General features: G+C 36.9%; 1 long non-coding RNA gene across 3 annotated transcripts in view; it reads right to left on the reverse strand.

Moving 5' to 3' along the window:
* Positions 1-20,945, reverse strand: part of LOC147636886 (uncharacterized) — a 68,756-nt gene that overhangs the window by 34,718 nt on the left and 13,093 nt on the right. Inside the window, exons 2-4 of one of the 3 annotated variants that reach the window (XR_015266286.1) lie at positions 15,229-15,299; positions 1,375-1,475; positions 1,232-1,273 (exon numbers count right to left, since the gene is read on the reverse strand). This is a non-coding gene — a long non-coding RNA (uncharacterized LOC147636886). Of the gene's footprint in view, positions 1-1,231; positions 1,274-1,374; positions 1,476-2,616; positions 2,758-15,228; positions 15,300-20,945 lie in introns of those variants that run through there. The other 2 variants (XR_015266283.1, XR_015266287.1) reach the window with 2 other exon arrangements.

Consider the following 20,945-nt stretch of genomic DNA (forward strand, 5'->3'; position numbering starts at 1 on the left):
GGATAGACCTAAGGTCCTCCATCACCTTAAGGTTTTGGGGTCTAGATGGCTAGACCAATTTGTGGAAGAAGCATGCACTAGTATATGAACGCAACTAGGATGGGTGACCTCTCCCGACTTGGAACCCCACCCAATTTCCAACACACAATGATAGCCATGGGTCGAAGTGTAACCTCTAAGCAACGAAAGAAACCAACTTGAGCCCCTATGACCCAAGAAAATATGGATGTCAAGTTCAACCTCTGAGCAAGAAAAAGTGGACAAGTTGGCACCAATGGAGGGTGTTGAGGAAAGTGGTATCAAAGCATAGCACTAGGAGATTTCCATAAAATGGATAGACTAGGGAGGTCTTCCATTACCTTAAGGTTTTGGAGTCTATAGGGCTAGACCAAACTTTGGAACCCTCTAGTTAATTATACATTAGCATGAACATAATTGGGATGGGTGACCTCATTGGGTCCACCCAATTCCTAGTAATATTTATATGCACACATGCTTGTTTATGCATATATACATGTATATACATGTGTAAATAATATCTAGAAGATGAATGTACACATGCATATACGTGTGTACATTCGTTCGTATGTTTGTCTCAGTGCATGTGAGAGAATAATGCAAAAAAGATTTTTTCACTCTATCATTTTTTAAATCCCACATCAATAGGATATTAATAAAATAATGCATGCATATACACATGTATACATATGTGTACATAATATATGGACTAATGTACACATGTATATACATGTGTACATTCGCCCATATATGTGTTAGTGTATGTGAGAGAATAACGCAAAGAAGTTTTTTTTAATATTACTTATTTTAGTGCCACATCACCAAGATATCAATAAAATATTTTTTATTCTTTTTATACTTATGTAAAAAAACTAGTAGCTTTGTGAAATATCAAAATATCAACATGTTATCGAGATGACACAAAGTAAGTCAACATCCATGATTAGAAAGGTGTTAAGAAACTAGTGCCTTTGTGAAACATCAAATCTCAACATATAATCAAAAAACACAAAGCAAGTCAACATTGTAAAGATTTGACTTTCTTCAAGTATTACTTTTTTTATAAATCTACACTATCTAGATCATGAAAAAACAATATTTATTTCCTCATATACTATGTAGAAACTAGTAAATTTATGAAACATCAAAGAATCAACATATTATTGAAAGATAAAGTAAGTCAACATACATTGGAAAGATGTTAAGAAAGTACCTCCTTGCATAGATCTTGAGCTTGAATTTCAAACATCTCCATCTAATTATTGTAAAACATAAGAGCATTTACAATAACTTTAGCATGACAATAACCTTATAATATAAATTTTTAAAATAATAAAGTATTTTCAACATACTTACTTTTCTCTATTTTTTTCTTATTGATTATAACTTGAAGCTTTGATTCAAGTATCTCAAGATCCTTGAGATGTAAAGACATGAGGTTTCTACCCATCAAAAAGCTATACAAAGACAAGAACTTTTTAGGAGAAATGTGTGCAAATATATATAACCTATTTTATCATGTCTATTAACTATCAAAAGTATTGACATATAAACATAATGAGGAGATTAGTATTCATGGATTTAAAAAGTAGTCTACTAACCTACTTTACATCTTTTCCTACAAGCTACACACAAACAAGAAACTTCAATATTCTAATAAAATAAAACTGTTATTTTGATTAGAATTATAGAATGATAGTGACATCTTCAATCTCTACTTATTGTACTAATAATAACAATCATAATATAAGAAGAGATATTTTGAGGTTTTGAAAGGCTCAAGGTTTTCGTAGTTTTTCTTTTTTTTGAAAGGTTTCTTCTCTCATTAAAAAAACACAGGTTTTGAAAAATTAATATTTTAATAATTCTATATCTATCAATATATTTATAGATAAATACATAAAAACACACACACACACACACACATATACATATATGTATCCATATGTGTGTGTATATATACATGCATATATATACACATATGTCTATATAAATCCATAAGTGTATGCACACACGCACATACACACACACACATACACATATTTATAATATCTTTATGTGTGTGTGTGTATATACATATACATATACATATACATATACATACATACATACATACATACATACATATATATATATATACTATTTATCACTTTATTGATCAAGGACTCAATCACCTTAGTAATGCAAAATGTGTCACAAAAGATTGCAAGAACTTGATCAATCTTGCATATAATTCCCATATGACTCACTAATCTTGCTTTTCTTGCAACAATTTCAATAAGAATCCAATAGTTGTGCTTATATTGCTTGATTTTTCAACAATATTCATGGTTTCTTGAAATTTGTAGCAATTTATTTTAAAGAAAACACTATTGTTTATAAGAAATGATCAAGATTAAGAAAGATTTTATCAATAATCACTTACTGTTATAGTTTTGCACCAAGATTTCATTTCTGCACTGATGTCTTTGTAAACTTTATAAATCTTCACCAAGATTCTTGTAAAATTCACTATATATAGTAAACTCAGCATAAATATGTATCAAAACTATAAACTTCACATAAATCTGCTCAAAATCTATAAATAGAGCTGTGATCTTCACAAAATCTGCTTAAATCTATAATAAAACTGCAATCTTCACATAAATTTGCTCAAAACTGCAATAGATATGTAATCTGCATACATTTTTGATAAATTTTACACCAAGATTTGCACATAAACCACCAGTATCTTGCAAACTGCAAAGAATCCAAAGAATTTATGTAAATGTTGAAGGAAACTAAGGTTTATGAAAAGATTTGATTTGAGAGAAATCGTGAATCAAGGAAACTGTGCACTAAACTAAGAGATTTTTTTTTGAAAAGAGTGATTAGTATATATTTAAAATGATTAACACTAATCTCATAAAAATTTATTAACACTAATTTTATTACTAATACACATAAATCAAGATAAAAGTAATCTTAAAAATTATGTAAGCTTGATCAAAAAATGATTAAATCTTAATGACCACCAAGATCAAAGCCAAAAGCTACCAAGATCAAAGTAAATCTCTAATACCAAGATTAAAGCAAAGCTTTGATACCAATGTAAAGAACGGATCTAGCTCTACTCATTGACTAGAGTAATCAAAGTAAAGCTACCAAGATCAAAGTAAAGCTCCCAATGTAAAGAATGGATCTAGGTGCACTCATTAACTGGAGTGCACACAGATTGTACTCATTAGCATGGAGTATACACTTGTGCTACTCATCATAGAGAGTAGCCACCTAAACATGGATAGACTACCATGAATCAGTTGCATAGAATCTCTCATAAGTCTTATTTCTACCAGGGATTAAAAAAACTTTCTGTCAGCCTCTTTAATTTCTAGGGTAGGCTTAGTGGTCATATTTATTGATGAAAGGTGTACAGTTCATGATCGAAGCGATGGAGACATGTATGCAAAATCCTATGCAAAAATAACAACCTACTATTGTGGTACTCCCACTAGTACTCTAAGATAAAGGCTTTATAGGTTGGATAGGTATGAGATATTGGCACATTATTCTTCTATAGCTATAGCTATACTGCCAGAAATATTGTGAGTGATGTGGAGCTATGGCATGCCTGCTTTGGTCACTTGAATTTTGGGAGTTTGTTACACCTTAAAAAGTAAGAGATGGTGTTAGAACCCAAAGTTTGAAGCCCTTTTCAAACATGTATGTGAGGGATGCATTTGGGAAAAGATACAATGGGAATCATTCTCGAAAGATTAATGGGTAAGGGTTGTCTTGAATTAGACTTGGGTGTATCCATTAAAAGAAAAGTCAAAGAAAGGTTTTGATATGCTTCAAATACTTTGTTTCTATGGCTAATATTGTGTTTATGTATAAAGTTAACACCCTTCGTACAGATCAAGGGGGGGAGTACATGTTGAGGAGGAGAGTATATATAAAAGGATTTCCATGTATATATAGTTGAAAGAGGTATAAAACATCAATGCATAGTGCCACCAAAATGGTATGGCTGAGAGGAAGAAATGATCTCTCATGGAGATGGCATGAAACATCAATGTATAGTGCCTTATACACCTCAACAAAATGGTCTCACTGAGAGGAATAAAAGATCTCTCATGGAGATGGCATGTTGCATGGTTAAAGACTAAGATTTTCCTCTTGTTTTTTGCCTAAATGTAGTTATGTGTGCCACTCATATGCTTAAACAGATGCCCCACCGAGGCCTTGTAGATAATTACCCATTATGAAGTTTGGAATGGTAGGAACCCTTTGTAGTTACATTTTTTAATGGTTGTCTTGCTTATGCTCTTGTGCTGCTTGAGCATAAAAAATGAAATGAGTTGGATGATAAGGCAATAAAATGTGTTTTGCTTATGCTCTTGTTCCTAAGAGCAACACAATAAGCTTGATGATAAGGTGATAAAATGTATTTTTGTGGGATACAACTCAAAAAACAAAGGGTATACACTCTACCATCCGACCACAAAATAGAGAGGGTATCTTTGTTGAGAACTCAATTCAGTCCATGCTTTTATGCAAAAAAAAAAGAGAAAAATGTATGCTCAGAAGACCTCTTTGATGATACACGGGCCTATTTTTGTACAATGCCAACAATTGCATTCTCAACAAGGTGCTCCAAATCAGCCCATATGGCTCAAAATCAACTCGATTTTCACCTCACAAATTAGTCATATAGCCATATAAGAGTATGCCAAAATGGCTGGGGGTGTAAACATTACAGGACAATCGTAATTAGCTACTTCTTTACCTAGTAGAACACGTGTAGGTTCTCATCATGCATCTTATTCTTTTGTTGATCAAGCTCTCATTTCTAATACATGCAATGAAGAGGATCCTATTTTGTTTAAAGAAGCACAGTAAAATGATCATTTGGATGCATGCCATGCATGATGTGCATGACTCAATCCTCAAAAATGACACTTGGTATTTAGCAAATTTACCTTTTGGTAAAAAGGCCATTGGTCTGAAGTGGGTTTATTATTTTAAGCATAAAGCTGATGGTAGCAAGGCAAATCTTGTTGCAAAGGTTTATCCTCAAGAGACATTGGGCATAGATTATGATGAGACCTTTGCATCCACATCTCATATGACTATAATATAATCAGGTGTATAATTGCACTGTGGTAGCACATCATGGTTAGATTATACATCATTTGTATATATCAAGACTGCCTTCTTGAATGGTGATTTGCATAAGGGGTTTTATGTATTTTAGCCTCGTGGTTTTGTTGAGAAGAGGTGGGAGTCTAAAGTATGCAGGTTAAGAAAAACTTTATATGGCCTTAAATAAGATCCTAGAGAATGGTATTAGAAGATAAACACATACTTGGTTGCAAAAAATGGCTTTTGCAACAATCCAACTGAGAGTCCTCTCTATGTAAAGACTTTATGTAAAGAGGAGTAAATATGGTCTTTTGATCATCATTTTATACGTTGAAGATGTGCTACTCAAAGGCCCTACTAAAAAAAGGAGACGATTTCAACCTTCAAGGTTGAATTACATTTATCATTTGAAATGAAAGATTTGGGCTTACTACATTATTATTTAAGCATACACGATTTATGAAAAATGATGATGGTATTGTGATGTTGCAGACAAAGTATATACAGAGGCTACTTACACGGTTTGGTCTTCAAGATTGTAAGCTAGTAGAGATGGGTGCTAGGCTTAGTCTCCAAGATGTAGGTGAACCATTGATGCATCACTTTATGAGCAAGTTGTTGGGTTCCTCATCTATCTATGTAATAGGAAGACAGATATTAGAGCAAGGTTATGCACAGTCCTAGAAGTAAGCATTGGCAGGCTACCAAGTGAGTATTTTGATACTTATAGGACACTTAGCTTCTTGGACTATTCTATGCTAAGGGGGGTAATATTCAAATGCATGCTTTTTGTGATTTTGATTAGGCTAAATGTTATAACAAGAGAGTATCCACTAGTGGATTTTTATTTCATCTTGGTGATTCATGTATATCATAGCTTAGCAAGAAGAAGTCAATAGCGGGCCACTTTGAGCTAGCAACTTTTACCAATGAATGTGGAGTGTGTATGACTCAGATGCCTTTTGCCATAGATCTTCACCTCCATCTTCTTTGATAGCCAAATTGCATTAGCCATTGCGAGTAACCAAGTGTTGATTAGAGTAGTTTATGTCTCTACACACGATAATGTGGTGGATATATTCATGAAGGCTCTCTCATGAGAGAAGCTTAAAGATTCTCAAAAATATCTAGGCTCATTCTCATTTGGGTATTGATCAGCCACATGATTCTTATACATATTCACATCATCACTATTAGGGGGATTTGTAGCCATTTATATGGTGGTGATGTGTGGACGTAGGCTAATAATGGGCTCCAATACTTTGTCCCTCTTCAGGATGTTTTTTTCACTGAGTGTATATATGCACTCTTATGTGTGTAAGTGACTTATCATGCCGCTTCACTTGTACTTCACTCATTCTTATTAATCTATTTTGAATTCTATGCTTCTATTTATCTCTCCTTGCTTTTTTCATTTATGTGTGTGTTGCTAATTTGATCTCCACTCTAACACACATACAAATATGTATGTGTATATAAATATACATATATACATGTATGTGTGCAAATATATATATGTGTATGTGTGCGTATGTGTGTGTGAGTGTGTGTATGTGTGTACATATATATATGTGTGTGTGTGTGTATATATATGTGTGTGTCTGTGTGTCTATGTACACACACACACACACACACATATATGTGTATATATATACATACATATATATATACATACATATATATATACATATGTATACATACATACATACATATATATATACATATATATATATCTATATATACATATATGTATACATACATACATACATACATACATATATATATATATATACATATGTATACATACATACATACATATATATATATATGTATGTATGTATATATCTCGGGGGGGGGGGGGTGGGGGGGTCACTCATGAATATGTAAGCGTAGCATGTGAGTTCACCAGAAGGGATTTTTAAAATCCTTTTTTAACACATTTTTTTACGTACATAAGGGTACCATTTAAACCCTATATTCATAGGATGAATAGAAAAAGGGTGTGTTTTATTTATGAAAAAATCACAGATAAGGGGTTTTTAAAGTAGGCCTTTAATGCACGTGATACAGAGGGTTTACATATAGTGAACCCCCTGAGGTATATATATATATATATATATATATATATATATACACCACACACACAAACACACAAACACACATACATACATACATATACATATACATATATATATATATATTATATTTATATATACATACATACATACATACATATATCTATATCTATATCTATATCTATATCTATATCTATATCTATATCTATATCTATATATATACACACACACACACATCTTTACATATAAAAATATATACATATATATTTATATCAATTATGTCATCCATGTTCATTTTCTGGGGCTTCATAGAAGCCACACTCGGTTGGATCTCTCCCAAAAATAGACAATTAGCTCATCCATCTTTGTTTGTGGTAGGGCTTCACAAAGAGCCACACTTCGTTGGCCCTATGAGATCTGCCTATAGAACTCTAGTTCTACATATAGCACTATATGTGAGTTTTTAAGGATAGATTCATTTATGAGCTACCCTAGACACCTTTGTGGGACATGTCACATGCTATATAGATTCATTATGATACTTGGACACCTTTGTGGGCACACATCACATGCTATATAGATCATCATTGGATAACTCAAAGTATAAACTCTATGTTTTTAAATTGAATCTGAATAATGCAAAAGGAAACCCTCACTCACAAGGCATGGTTATGCATAATTTACATGACCACCCCACGAAGGTGGAGCCAAAGGAGTACTACAATGTTTAGATGCTAACAATATTATCAAATTTTTGAGGAGCACTACAATGTTTAGATGCTAATCCTATAATCAAATTTACGAGGAGCACTACAATATTCCAATGAGGAGCACTACAATATTCCAATGTTTAGATGCTAACTCTATAATCAAATTTATGAGGAGCACTACAATATTCCAATGCTAACCCTATTATCAAATTTATGAGGAATTCTGCTATCTTTTTTGAGGTGGACAAGATCCTTTAAGCTACTTGGGTATGTACCTACTATAGATTTGTCATCATAGGGAGATCATGCTACTAGGGATCTAGAACCATTGAGATGTTGATGCTCCTTACACCTCCATTACAAGATCATGCTGCTAGGGAGAGTAGAGCCAATGAGATGGTTCTTAGATCTCCATTACAAACTTATTCATCCAATATTGTGATAGTAGAGGTCCCACCAACTACATATTAATCACCAATAACTACATATCAAAAACATGGAACCCTTCAAAGTCATACATCTAGGGAGTCATTGGAGAGAGAGCATGATCCCTTCTAAGAGCTAGACACTCCAAATCTCAAAGGACTCATCTCTCCACCAAATCCAAGATATCATTTGACAACATGGGGAGATTCAATCACATAGAGAAGATGCTAAGGTTTCATTTTCACTCTATTTTTGCGAGATGATGGTTCTCACTATATGACCACACATTGTCATCATGTAGCATCACACATATACTTTAGCAGGTGTAGTAGCTGGTTTTGTATGGTTTTTCTTTTCAATGATTCAATAGTCATCATCGTGGATACATTGTATTACCTTCTTGGCCTCATAGACCCTTTGGGTATTTTGAAGACATCAGTCTCTCTCTCTCTCTCTCTCTCTCTCTCTCTCTCTCTCTCTCTCTCTCTCTCTCTCTCTCTCTCTACACACACACATACACACACATACACACGCACACACACATATATATATCTTGATAGATCTCTATCTATCTAAAGAAAAAGGGAGGATCAATTTGGGAGAAAATAGTTTCCATGTGTGCATTAGACAATGCTTTTCTTCTCAACACAATAATTTACCATGAAAGACAAAATAAATTACCAATAAAAAAAGTTTCCATGAGTGCATTAGGTTATTCTCTCCTTGTAACACAATAAATTAGAATGAAAGAAATTTTTAAAAATTAAAGAGTTAAATTGTGACACATCCCTCAAATGAGAGACTTAGCTAATAAACTTTAAGAGAGAAAAGTTTGCACATGTGCATTAGTCTATGCTCTCCTACAAACAATAATAGATTTCCAAGAAAAGACATTTTTAAAACTAAATAATTAAGCTTCTTGTGGCACATCCCTTGAGAATAGTCTTGTAATTGAGCGATAAAATTGGCTTTAGTCATAAAAATGAATCAAGTTTGATTATGCAAATGTGATATAACTTTTACACATAATATTGAAAAGTGAAAAAACTACTCAAGTGTGTCTGATTGGTATAAAGAAAAAGTTGGGTAGGATTTTCTAAATGAAAGTTGGTCATTTGAAAATATGTGTATTTCAAAATACAAAAAAAGCCATAAAAGTGACTTAAATAGTTCCTAGAACACTTGATTTTGATATACTTAAACAGTTCAAATCATACGTTCTTAAATTGATGTCATATCTATAAAAATGAATCTTGTACTTCTATTAGTGAGAAGCTACTACCAAAAGTAGTAGTTGGACTTAAATAGTTCCTAGCACACTTGATTTTGATATAATTAAATAGTTCACAGCATACATTCTTCAATAGATATCATATCTATAAAAATAAATCTTGTATTTCTATGAGTGATTTTCTATCAACGAGAAGCTATTACCATCAGTAGTAGTTGGTTCAAGCACCATTGACACTGGCTAGGCTTAGTGGGTGACCATTGATATTGGAGAGGACTATGTGGGCTTTTAAAAATTTTATGCATTGTGAACACGGCTGCAAGCATAGCCACCTTCTAGAGTACAGCTCGCTAGTCCCTTCCACAAGCCAACATTTGGTGTATATGGGTTGGGACTTTAACATGATAGAGTCGGGAGAGGGTAAACTCGGAGGAGGCATGGCTACAGTTTTTGGCTCAAAGTATTCTTCTTGCGAGGCTTTGATCTTGGCTCTCTTAGGGGGAAGGACCCTTGGCATTTACCAGAGTTTGGATATAACCCTAGGAGTCTATGCTTCTTGACGGTTGACAATAGAAGCACCATCGCAATATTTCCAGATGATAGATTCTATGTGAATGAGTGGGCTTGCGATCATGGGGGAATGATTGGTATTTTGGCAAGGACTACTTTCTCCGATCATGCTCTAGTTATTTTGTCCCTGTGGAGGATCCCTATGGAGGCAGGGCACACTTGAGTACTTGTATACCTGATAGCCTCATCTAGGACTCTATGATATACATCAGGATAGAGTAGATATGGGAGGGGCTATATTTTCTCTCAAGATCAGCCGCTTCCACCGCAAGCACCTTGGATGTAGGCCTAAGTGAGATTAGGAGTTTGCTGAAGGAGGTAGCACAGTGCAAATTGGCTGGATTCTGTGAGCAAGAGAGGAGAATTTGCTGAGGCCTTGCTTCTTTTTCGCAACTTCAAGAGAGCTCTCCCCAAATAGCATGTGGATTGAGGGTTAGTTGGTTGTCGCTTGTATAAATCTGAGATTCAAAGAAGAGCGAAGGGTGGAGTATAGATACCATGCCAGAGCTTCCTTTTGGTTGATGCAAGTAGGAGATAGGGCACTGGCGATTTCTTTGAGGTTGCATGCCCACACATGCAGAGAGATGGTATGTACAACTTACAAGGTTAGGATGTATCTATCATTTATGACCCCCCATATGAGAGCCAGAGCCACACTCGCATATCCTCATAGGTGGTGGATGCACGAGAATCGGTCTGGCAAGAGATAGAGTCACTGGGGATTTCTTTGAGATTGTATGCCCCCAGAGGTGGAGACATGGTATCCGTACATTACAAGGCTAGGATGCATCTATCATTTCTAGCCCCCCCATGTGAGAACCTTAACCACATATATTTTTTCATATCCATTCTCATAGGTGCCCCCATATCCTTATAGGTGGTGGATGAGCGAGAGAGGTTCTAGCACCACACGAGAGAGGTGGTTTTTATGGCAGCACACAAGAGAGGTGGTTTCCCCTACTCTCCAAACTTCCTATTGATTCCCTTCACAACTAAGGAGTTGGTGGAGGCCTTGACGACACTCCCTAGGGGAAAATGCATGAAAGAAATGGGGTTCTAGTTTCCTTTTTTCTTCATCACTAGGATCTCATGAAAGGTGGCCTTAGAGAAACCTTCAAAAAGATCATGACAACGGGTGCCATGCCAGAGAGGCTTTCAAAGGGTCTGATACACTTGATTCCCAAAGAGGGTGGTGATAGATTTGAGATTCTATAGTGGTTGGAGACCCATCACCCTCCCCTTTTGAGATCGCTTATATAAGATTCTAGCCAAGGCCATCAATCAGAGACTTTAGTCCTTCCTCCCAAATGGATTCTTGATACTCAGACATGTTTTTCTAGGATAAAGCATTCTAGACAACATCTTCACTTTTTGGGAGGCAATTGCTTGGGCCAGGATTTGCCAAAAGAATCTCATTATTCTCCTACTAGATTTTGAGAAAGCATATGATAAAGTTGATTGGGGATCTCTGGAGGGGACCATGCGCCAGATAGGATTTTTGGAGGAGTGGATCTGTGGTGTTTTAAGACTTTACTTAGCCTCTCACAGCTAGGTTCTCATTCAAGGAGGCAAAGGTGATAGATTTTCCCTTTCTCACTTGGTCCGACAGGGTTGTCCTCTACTACCATATCTCTTTCTATTTGTTGTCAAGGCCATGAATAGTTTTCTCTCAGTTGAGGAGACTGGGCTCAAGGATTATGTCTCCCCATCCATGCACAAGAGGAGCTGCTAGACTTAGAGTTGATGAAAGAATAACATACCTATCAAGAGATGTGGGGAATCTTCAAAGATTTACAATGGGGCAATAGAGATCTTCTGGTGAACATCAAGAGTGCAAATCAACTGGCACAAATCGTGTGGATTTTAGATTGGCTCTTTGCCTACCTTGACTTGCCAGTAGAGGCTTTCCAATGGATCCCAAGGGTCATTCCAACCCATTATCTTGGATGCGTGGTGGGCATCGAATCTCCCTAGAGTAGCAATTGGCCCCTCTTCTTTTAAGCATTTGGAAGAAGCTTCTATGCTAGAGTTCAACGAGGCTTTCCTTAGTTGGTCGAGTGGTGGTGGAAAACCAAGTTCTTCTTGCCACCATGTGGTATATTACTTCTTGCTGGGACTTTTCACAGGCCTGCATTGGTCAAGTGAAACAATTGATCCACAAATTTCTATCGGTTGCCAACGATGTGATGAGAGGCTGGTCTGAGCCAAGGTGGCCTAGAGAGTGATCATACAACCTCACCACAGAGGGGGCCTGCACATCATCAACCCCGCCATTCAGAGTGATGCCCCATACATGACATGACGGGCACCATATTTCGACATTCATCCACAATGGTTGGCTGGGACTATTCACCAGGCATGATATTCGCCTAAAAATTCATGGCATAGATGAGAGCTCCACCTAGCTCACTTTTTGATTAGACCTCATGCTTTTTCTATCTTCCACTCACCATATCTCTCACTTCTCATGTTTATGCACTCAATACTCTATTCAAGTCCACTTCTTTCAACAAGGACTAGGGTCAGAGATCGGGGTCAGCCACTCTTATGAATGATAGAGTCAATGTCGAGGTTGAGTCTACCCATGCCCTTGATTCCAGTCACGTCCCTCTTCTGAGCCACTAGGGTGAGCTATTTAAATGTAAGCCAATCTCCAGGGGGCCTAACATGGCCTATGCTCAAAGTTCCTTATTAGGATACATGAGGCCGAGCCCCTGGCAACAGACCACTAAGTAAACAGATCAGGAGGTTCCAAATCAAGGGCTACTAGAGATGATCCTCAAGATTGTAATAGACCAGCTGCAAATCTATCCTCAAAAGGTAGGCTAAAGCCATAGGCTCGCATCTTCGTAAAGATCCATCTAGCGCTCTCTGCAGCCAAGGGCCCCTAGACTCGGTGTAGAGCAGATATCCCAGTCAAGATGAAATCCTTCCATGGCTTCCCGCTTGGATTATGAAATTGGAATGGATGCAATCTAAGCTTATTAGGGGATGTGAATGGATGAATTTAAAAGGTGGTCAATGGTCAAAAAGCTTGACGAGGATCACTATATGGAAACCCTGTATATCACATGCGTTCAAGGCCAATTTTTTAAATCCCTTATCATGAGTGGATTTTTATCGATAAAAATTGAGCCTTTTTCTATACAATCTGTACTTTAAAAAAATCATAGATCCCTTATTTTTGTGAAAAAAGTAAATAAAATAGATCTTGTTTTCAGGAAAAAAAATGAATCGTGTATACAAAAATGACTTTCTCATTATGCTTTTGTGACCTTCTTTTAACAATTCTTAGAGAAAGTTTCATTGAAAAAAATATTGTTTTTTCTTACAAAAAGATTCACATTCATGACTTGTTTTTTTCCCAAATGAGTCATAGTCATGACTCTTTTTCCCCCCCAAAATAATCATAGTCATGGACCAGCTTTTGAAAAAAAGTTTGAAACCTTTTTTCTCTCGCTTATTTTTTCAACTACTATATTACATTTTTGTAGAAGGGTTCTCTTTGAAACTTTATGGTTAGAGAGTAAGATTTGTTTTACAACAGTCTCAAAAAGCTAGAAAATAAGCTTTTTTATTACAACACTAGTGTTACATATTCCAGGACACCCACTAACCTACATAAATCTATGTACTAGGTATTGTAAAAGAGAAACTTCTAATTTGATAAAACTACTAATTGGAAACTTAAAAGAATATTCATTTTCAAACTATTGCCATCATAGTAATCGAGTGTTTACAAATGGCACTAAAATACATGTCACTAGGCATTACCAAGTGTCAAAGTTATATCACTAGAGAAATGTTTAAAAATTGACTTGTGAACTTATAAAGCATTTATAAGGAATCAATAAAATTTAAAAAAAGTGATATTTTAGATATTTTTTTATACAAGTTTAAAATCTTGTGGATGTGATCTATTAAAGGCACTAATTTGTGAGATAATGATTAGTTATGTGGCATTTCCTAGAGGTACTACATACACATCTTGTTTTAATAGAGTTTAGTAGTGGTGAACAAAGTATATGTGAAAAAGTAGAGATAAAATAAAATAATACAAATTAAGATCAAAAAAACAACTAGGATCATATTATATATAGATAAAAAATTAAAAACAATTTATAAAAATAGAACAAAATGATGAAAAAACATAAATATAAGAAAGAAAATATTTGGAATATCAAAATAAAAGAACATAAAAAATTATTATAAAAATATCCTTTTTAAATCTTTTATCTCTTTTTTTATATTTTTATTTTTTTCTAATGAGTAAAAATGCTTACTTGCCTTGATAAAATACACAATGGAAACACTTCACAATAAAAGACATAGATGATTGAATTTTTTAAGCTACAACTTGGGTAAGCCTCAAATTCTTTTTTCTATCTCTTTTGATGTTGTGAGGTTCTTTTTTCTATCCCTTTTGATTTTGTGAAGTACATTCTACTATACCTTTTGATTTTAGTTTATTTACTTATTCAACCCTAGATGAAAAATTTTAAGAAAGTCATTTCTCATTAAAAAAACATACTGTTAGGTTTCTTGATATAAAGTGAAATAATAGCATAAAAACTAATTCTCCAAAATTTAGATACATATAAAAAGAAAAAAAGATAGGTAACGATATAGATGGATAAAAATGTGTGTGTGTGTGTGTGTGGGGAGGGAGAGAGAGAGAGAGAGAGAGAGAGAGAGAGAGAGAGAGAGAGAGAGAGAGAGAGAGAAGAGCCAAGGGAAATACAATAAAGATTACCCTTAGAAACATATACTTGTAACATCTTATCATATAATCTAAGCTCAATATTGTGAACAAGATCTTGAGCAACGTCATGAAATACTAACTAAAGTTACACCAAAATGTAAAATTTTCCAAATTTAAAATAGATAGAAAGGAAAAAAGATGCGTATGTGTGTGTTTGTTTGTTTAAATAGATAGAGAGAAAAAGAAAAGCAAGATAGAAAAGTCAAGGGTGAAAAAAGACAATTGAAAATACCTATAAACATTTACTTGTAAAATCATATCACACAACCTAATCTCAGTATCATTTACTAGAATTGAAGAATGTGACCTAACCTCAAGACTATGGATCATGTGTTTTGTGTCCTTCCAATGGATTATTGATGTCTTTTAAGATTTCACATACACTGAAAGAAACATAAACATGAAATCATGAGATATACTAGTAATTAAACAGAAACATTCAATTGTAAAACCACATGAGCAAATAATCTAAATGAGCACACCATTTAAACAATAATTTGTGACCACAAAAAAGAAATCCAAACATATCAATGCAATATTATAGTAAATAGCATTAAAAAGAGTACAAATTAATTCCCTTTCTCTCATATTTTCATATGAAAACAAAAAAATGTGTACATTGTATCTTTTTGAAGGCTTTCTTTAAAAAAAATGAGAGACAAAAAGAAAGAAAAGAGTATTAGAATGAAAACAAATTACTATCATCGTAATAAAACTTTTGAGCATGTTCTCTAATATGGAGAAAGAAGAGCTAGGGATTGAATTTAGATAGTTTGTCCCTCTACCCACATGATGCTAGATCTAAGAGATAAACTATGAGAAAGAGATGGAGGAAAGGCATTAATTTGTCATTATGATATGTTCTTATTGTTTCTATTAAAGATAGAAAAAACCCAAGAATTTCAAAAGTCTTCTTTTGCAGCATAAAGAAAAATATCTAGCTATTATATGTCATCTATTTCTTATTATACTATAAAGAAAATATGAGAAAAGGTTCAAGTTCATTACTAAAAGATAATGGCAATAGGCTTTTTCTCATCATAGATTTTAGCACTTAAAGAATCACATTACAATGGTTTTTTTAGTGCTTCTAATACTAAGCTCCATAAAAAAGGTGTTTTCTGAAAAGATGCAGGGGGGAGGAGAGCTTGAGCTCTTGCAAGCACACACACACACTCACAAAACCCTAATAGAGAACACACAAGGTGAGAGGCTGAAAATCTTCTTCTTCTCTACTCAACACTCAACACACCATATACAAGAATAAGAGTACACAATAATATGAAAGGTACTCAACCAAATACATACACGGGTTCTCTATAGTGTGAACCCGACTAAATGAGCTGGCGCTATAACTATGCCAGTCTCTAGAATGGCTGTCACACAGCCTGTCATCCCACTGGCTACATATCTCCCATGATCTCACCAACCATGCCAGTGGTGTAAGTGTGGGGCCTATCCCCCAGGCGGGTCATCAGTGGCCACCGCCTCACTAGACGAGCTCGATATCTCAACACTCCCCCTCGAGCTCAACTCCATCTCATGTACACCAAGCGAAGCCCTGAATCTGCGGAGCTTCTCTGTACCCAATGATTTGGTGAAGATGTCAGCTACCTGATCCTCTGTGCTGACATAAACAAGGTCAAGGTCTCCTGCTAAGACCTTCTCTCTGACGAAGTGGTAGTGGACCTCTATGTGCTTCGTACGAGCATGAAAGACTGGGTTCCTGGCCAACTGTATACTGCTAATGTTGTCACAGAAAATGACAACTTGTCTATCCACTGATAGACCCAAATCTGCAAGTAGCTTTGTCAACCAAGCTACCTCACATGCTGCCATAGCAGCTCCTCTGTACTCGGCCTCTGTACTCGATAGAGCAACCGTAGGCTGCTTCTTGCTGCTCCAAGTCACAGCAGCACTCCCCAAAGAAAACATGAATCCACTGGTAGATCTTCTATCTGAGATACTACCAGCCCAATCAGCATCTGTGTACCCATGTACACATATCTCTATCCCAGTCTCATAGAATAGTCCACAATGCAAAGTAGACTTCACATACCTCAGTATGCGTCTCACTGCATCCAAATGCAGTTTCCGTGGAACCTGCATAAACTGACTCACCAACCCAACAGCATAGCTGGTGATCGTCATGTAGATCAAACTTCCTACTATGCTCCTGTACATAGTAAGATCCTCCAAGATGTCTCCTGAATCTGCACTCAACTTGCCATTCTGATCCAATGGCACAGAAATAGGCTTACAGCCTGTCATACCATACTTGGACAACATGTCCAAGCCATACTGTCTCTGCAGTAATCCAATACCATATGGTGACCTAATCACCTCAATGCCCAAGAAATATCTGAGCTCTCCCAGATCCTTCATCTCAAACTTCTGTCTTAGCAAGATCTTTACATCAAAGATCTTCATGGTCCCCCGTAATGATCAAGTCATCTACATAGATGACAACAAGCACAACCCCTCTATCACCATGTCTCACATACAATGAGAAATCTGCATTGGCTACATGAAAGCCAATAGTGACAAGATATTCAGAAATCTTGTCAGACCATGCTCTTGGTGCTTGTTTTAAGCCATACAAGGCTTTCTTCAACCTGCAAACATGCTCGGGGTGATCCACATCCTCATAACCAGGTGGCTGCAACATATACACCTCTTCTTGCAAATCACCATGCAAGAATGCATTCTTTACATCCATCTGATTTGCTTTGACGCAGCCACTGCTATCACAACTCTCACCGTTGCCATCTTGGCAACTGGGCTGAAAGTTTCCTCATAATCAATCCCATATGTATGCGCATATCCTTTGGCTACCAATCTAGCCTTGTACCTGTTTATGCTTCCATCACTGTTATGTTTAACTTTGTACACCCACTTGCATCCAATGGCTTTCTTACCTTCAGGCAATTGCACTAAATTCCAAGTTTCATTTCCATATAGTGCATCCATCTCCTCATCCATAGCTTTCTCCCAACACACATTTCCATCAGCCTCATCAATGCATGTGGGCTCAACAACCTGCACAACCTTTGCCATATATGCATAGTGATGTGCCACATAACCATCATAGGTAAATCTCTGCACAGGATTTCTCACTCTCCCAGATCTTCGCAGCTTCTCATTCATGGCTTCCATAGCCTTCTTTACACCAGGTGTTCTCATAGCTGGGATCCCAAGCTCCTCATCAAGGCTCATATCTGAGCCACTAGACTCTCCATCAACATGAGAATGCCCTGCAGAAATGTCAGGCATACCAAGGGACTCAACCACTTTCTCTTTTCCTTTACGTGATGTAGTAATCACATTTGCAGGGCTGGTATTATGACGCCTGCCACTCCATGGTCTATCAACAGACCCACTAGATGAGGACTCTCCTGGTCCACTCAAAGACTGTGATTGCTGACCTGCATTCTGTGCAACCACACTTCCACTCAAATCAGCCCCAACAGCTTCTTTTCCAGCAGCATACCAGCTGCTCATCTCATCAAATACAACATCCCTGCTTACCCTCAACTCACGTGTAGCAGGGTTATAACACCTGTATCCCTTTTGCTCAAGGGAATATCCAAAAAACACACATTTTTCAGCTTTTGGATCCAGCTTAGTTCTCAGCTCATCTGGCACATGCACATATGCAATGCATCCAAAGACTTTCAGATGAGATAAATCTGGTTTTCTGCCAGTAAACCTCTCCTCTGGAGTTACATCATGTATGGCTGCAGTTGGAGTCCTGTTCATGATGTATACTGCTGTAGAAACAGCTTCAGCCCAATAGCAATGCGGCATATTCTTCTCTTCCATCAATGCTCGCGCAATCTCAGCAATGTGCCTGTTTTTTCGCTCAGCAACTCCATTTTGCTGCGGAGTGTATCTGCATGTATACTGTCTTCGAATACCATTCTTCTTCAAATATTCAGAGAACTCATTGGAGAAGTACTCTCCCCCTCCATCTGACCTTAGGCACTTTACATATTTCCCTGTTTGCTTTTCAACCAGAACTCTGAAGTTCTGAAAGTGAGTGAACACCTCACTCTTCTCTTTCATGAAATATACCCACACTTTCCTTGTGTGGTCATCAATGAAAGTCACATAATACCTGCAGCCTCCCATAGATATGGTCTTCGTAGGACCCCATACATCTGAATGCACAAGATCTAGTGCATTTCTGCTCACATATCTATTACGTGGAAACACATGCTTTGTTTGCTTCCCAAATTGGCATGCTTCACATATTTTCTGCATACCTTCCACTTTAAATTTTGGCAGCCCTGTCACAATTCCTTTTGTCTGCATAGACTTCAATCTCTGCATATTTACATGTCCAATTCTTTTATGCCATATGTCTGTGTCTGCAACAACTCCTGAACCATTTGCAAACATCGCAGCACTCATTTCAGGCATGTCTACATCCAACGTAAACATTCTTCCCACTCTGTTGCCTTTTGCAACCAACCTGCACTTGTCTTTGAAATCTTCAACATAACACCCATCAGGGTTAAACCGAACCTGCAACCCCTGCTCAATCATCTGGCCAACTGAAACCAGATTCTTTGTTATGTTCGGTACATGAAGTACATCTGCAAGGTACTTCACTTTGCCATCCTGCATAGACAATGGCACATCTCCAATGTGGGCAATTGGATGAGCAGTGTCATCCCCTGTTTCCACAAAACCTGGTCTTTCCGGGTTTTTCACCTCCTTGAACCACTCCCCATGACTCGTCATGTGGTTCGAAGCGCCCGAATCCACATACCATACATTATCTTTTTGTGCTGCATCAACATTTTCAGACATGGCATTCACAACATGCTGCATAACAAACAACCTTTCATTATCCTCATTATTTCTGCTTGAGGATGCATAGTTGTTTTGCTGCACTTTCCCATTTTGCATGTCAGCCTGCTTCTTGTAACATTCTGACTGCACATGTCCAGGCTTACCACAATAATAGCATTCATGTGCATCATTATATTGCCTTTGCCAATTTCCACGGCCTCTTTGACTCCCCCTGCCTCTGAATTTGCCTCTTCCACCTGCGTGTTGTTGTTGTTGTTGATTCTGGGACTGTTGTTGTTGCTGCTACTGCTGGCCATAATTCTGATTACCTGCTCGGCCACCTCCTTGACCGCGTCCATGGCCTCCTCTACCTCATCCTCTTCCTGAACTCGTGTAGAAGGCCTGTTGCTCTGAACTGTTTTTGCTTTGTGAAGACTGTTGGTCTTCACCCAAGTTCTTCTCTTCGATAATCAGCATAGACACCAAATCTGTAAAGTTGGGAATGTTTTCCCGAGTCTGAATAGACGTCTTGAACGCCTTGTATTGTGGCCCGAGACCACGTAAACAAACTTCCACCTTGTCATCATCATCTACTGACACACCAATAGATGCAAGGGATTCCACAATACCCTTTATCTTCAGCGCATAGTCATATCACAGACATGCTCTTTTTATCCACAGTATGAAGTTCATTCTTCAACTGTATTTTACGTGCCTTGGTATTTGTTTCATAAAGCTTTACCAAGGTGTCCCACGCCTCCTTGGGGGACTTGGCATCCTGAATGTGCCCAATCATGGTGTCCTGTATACTAATGGAAAGCCAATACATTACTTTCCTGGCTCCTTGGTTCCAGTCTTTAAACTCTTTCACATCTGCAGCAGTCGGATTTATATCCGGTATCTCCCGGTGCCTCTTCATGCTCACCTTCTATGTAGTCCCAATAGCCTTTTCCCATCAGGAAATTCGTTAACCTGAACCTCCAAGCATGGAAGTTATTCTTGTCAAGCTTCTCAGCTACAATCTGTGTTATGCCATCATTAGACATCTTGCCAAACACACAGTTTTACCAGAAACTGCACTCTAGTTTTTCCTGCACAACTGCTGTATTTTCTGCACAGCGGTACTGCAGTCCACTCAAATGTCACAACCAGTGACCTCAATGTGCATACATACACCCAATGGCAACTGTAGACCTCTTTGCAGCACCCACAGTGTCTGCACAGTCAATCTG

Source organism: Cibotium barometz, chromosome 7 (assembly GCF_041138505.1).
Source record: "Cibotium barometz isolate CiBa-2024 chromosome 7, ASM4113850v1, whole genome shotgun sequence".
Classification (NCBI taxonomy): domain Eukaryota; kingdom Viridiplantae; phylum Streptophyta; class Polypodiopsida; order Cyatheales; family Cibotiaceae; genus Cibotium; species Cibotium barometz.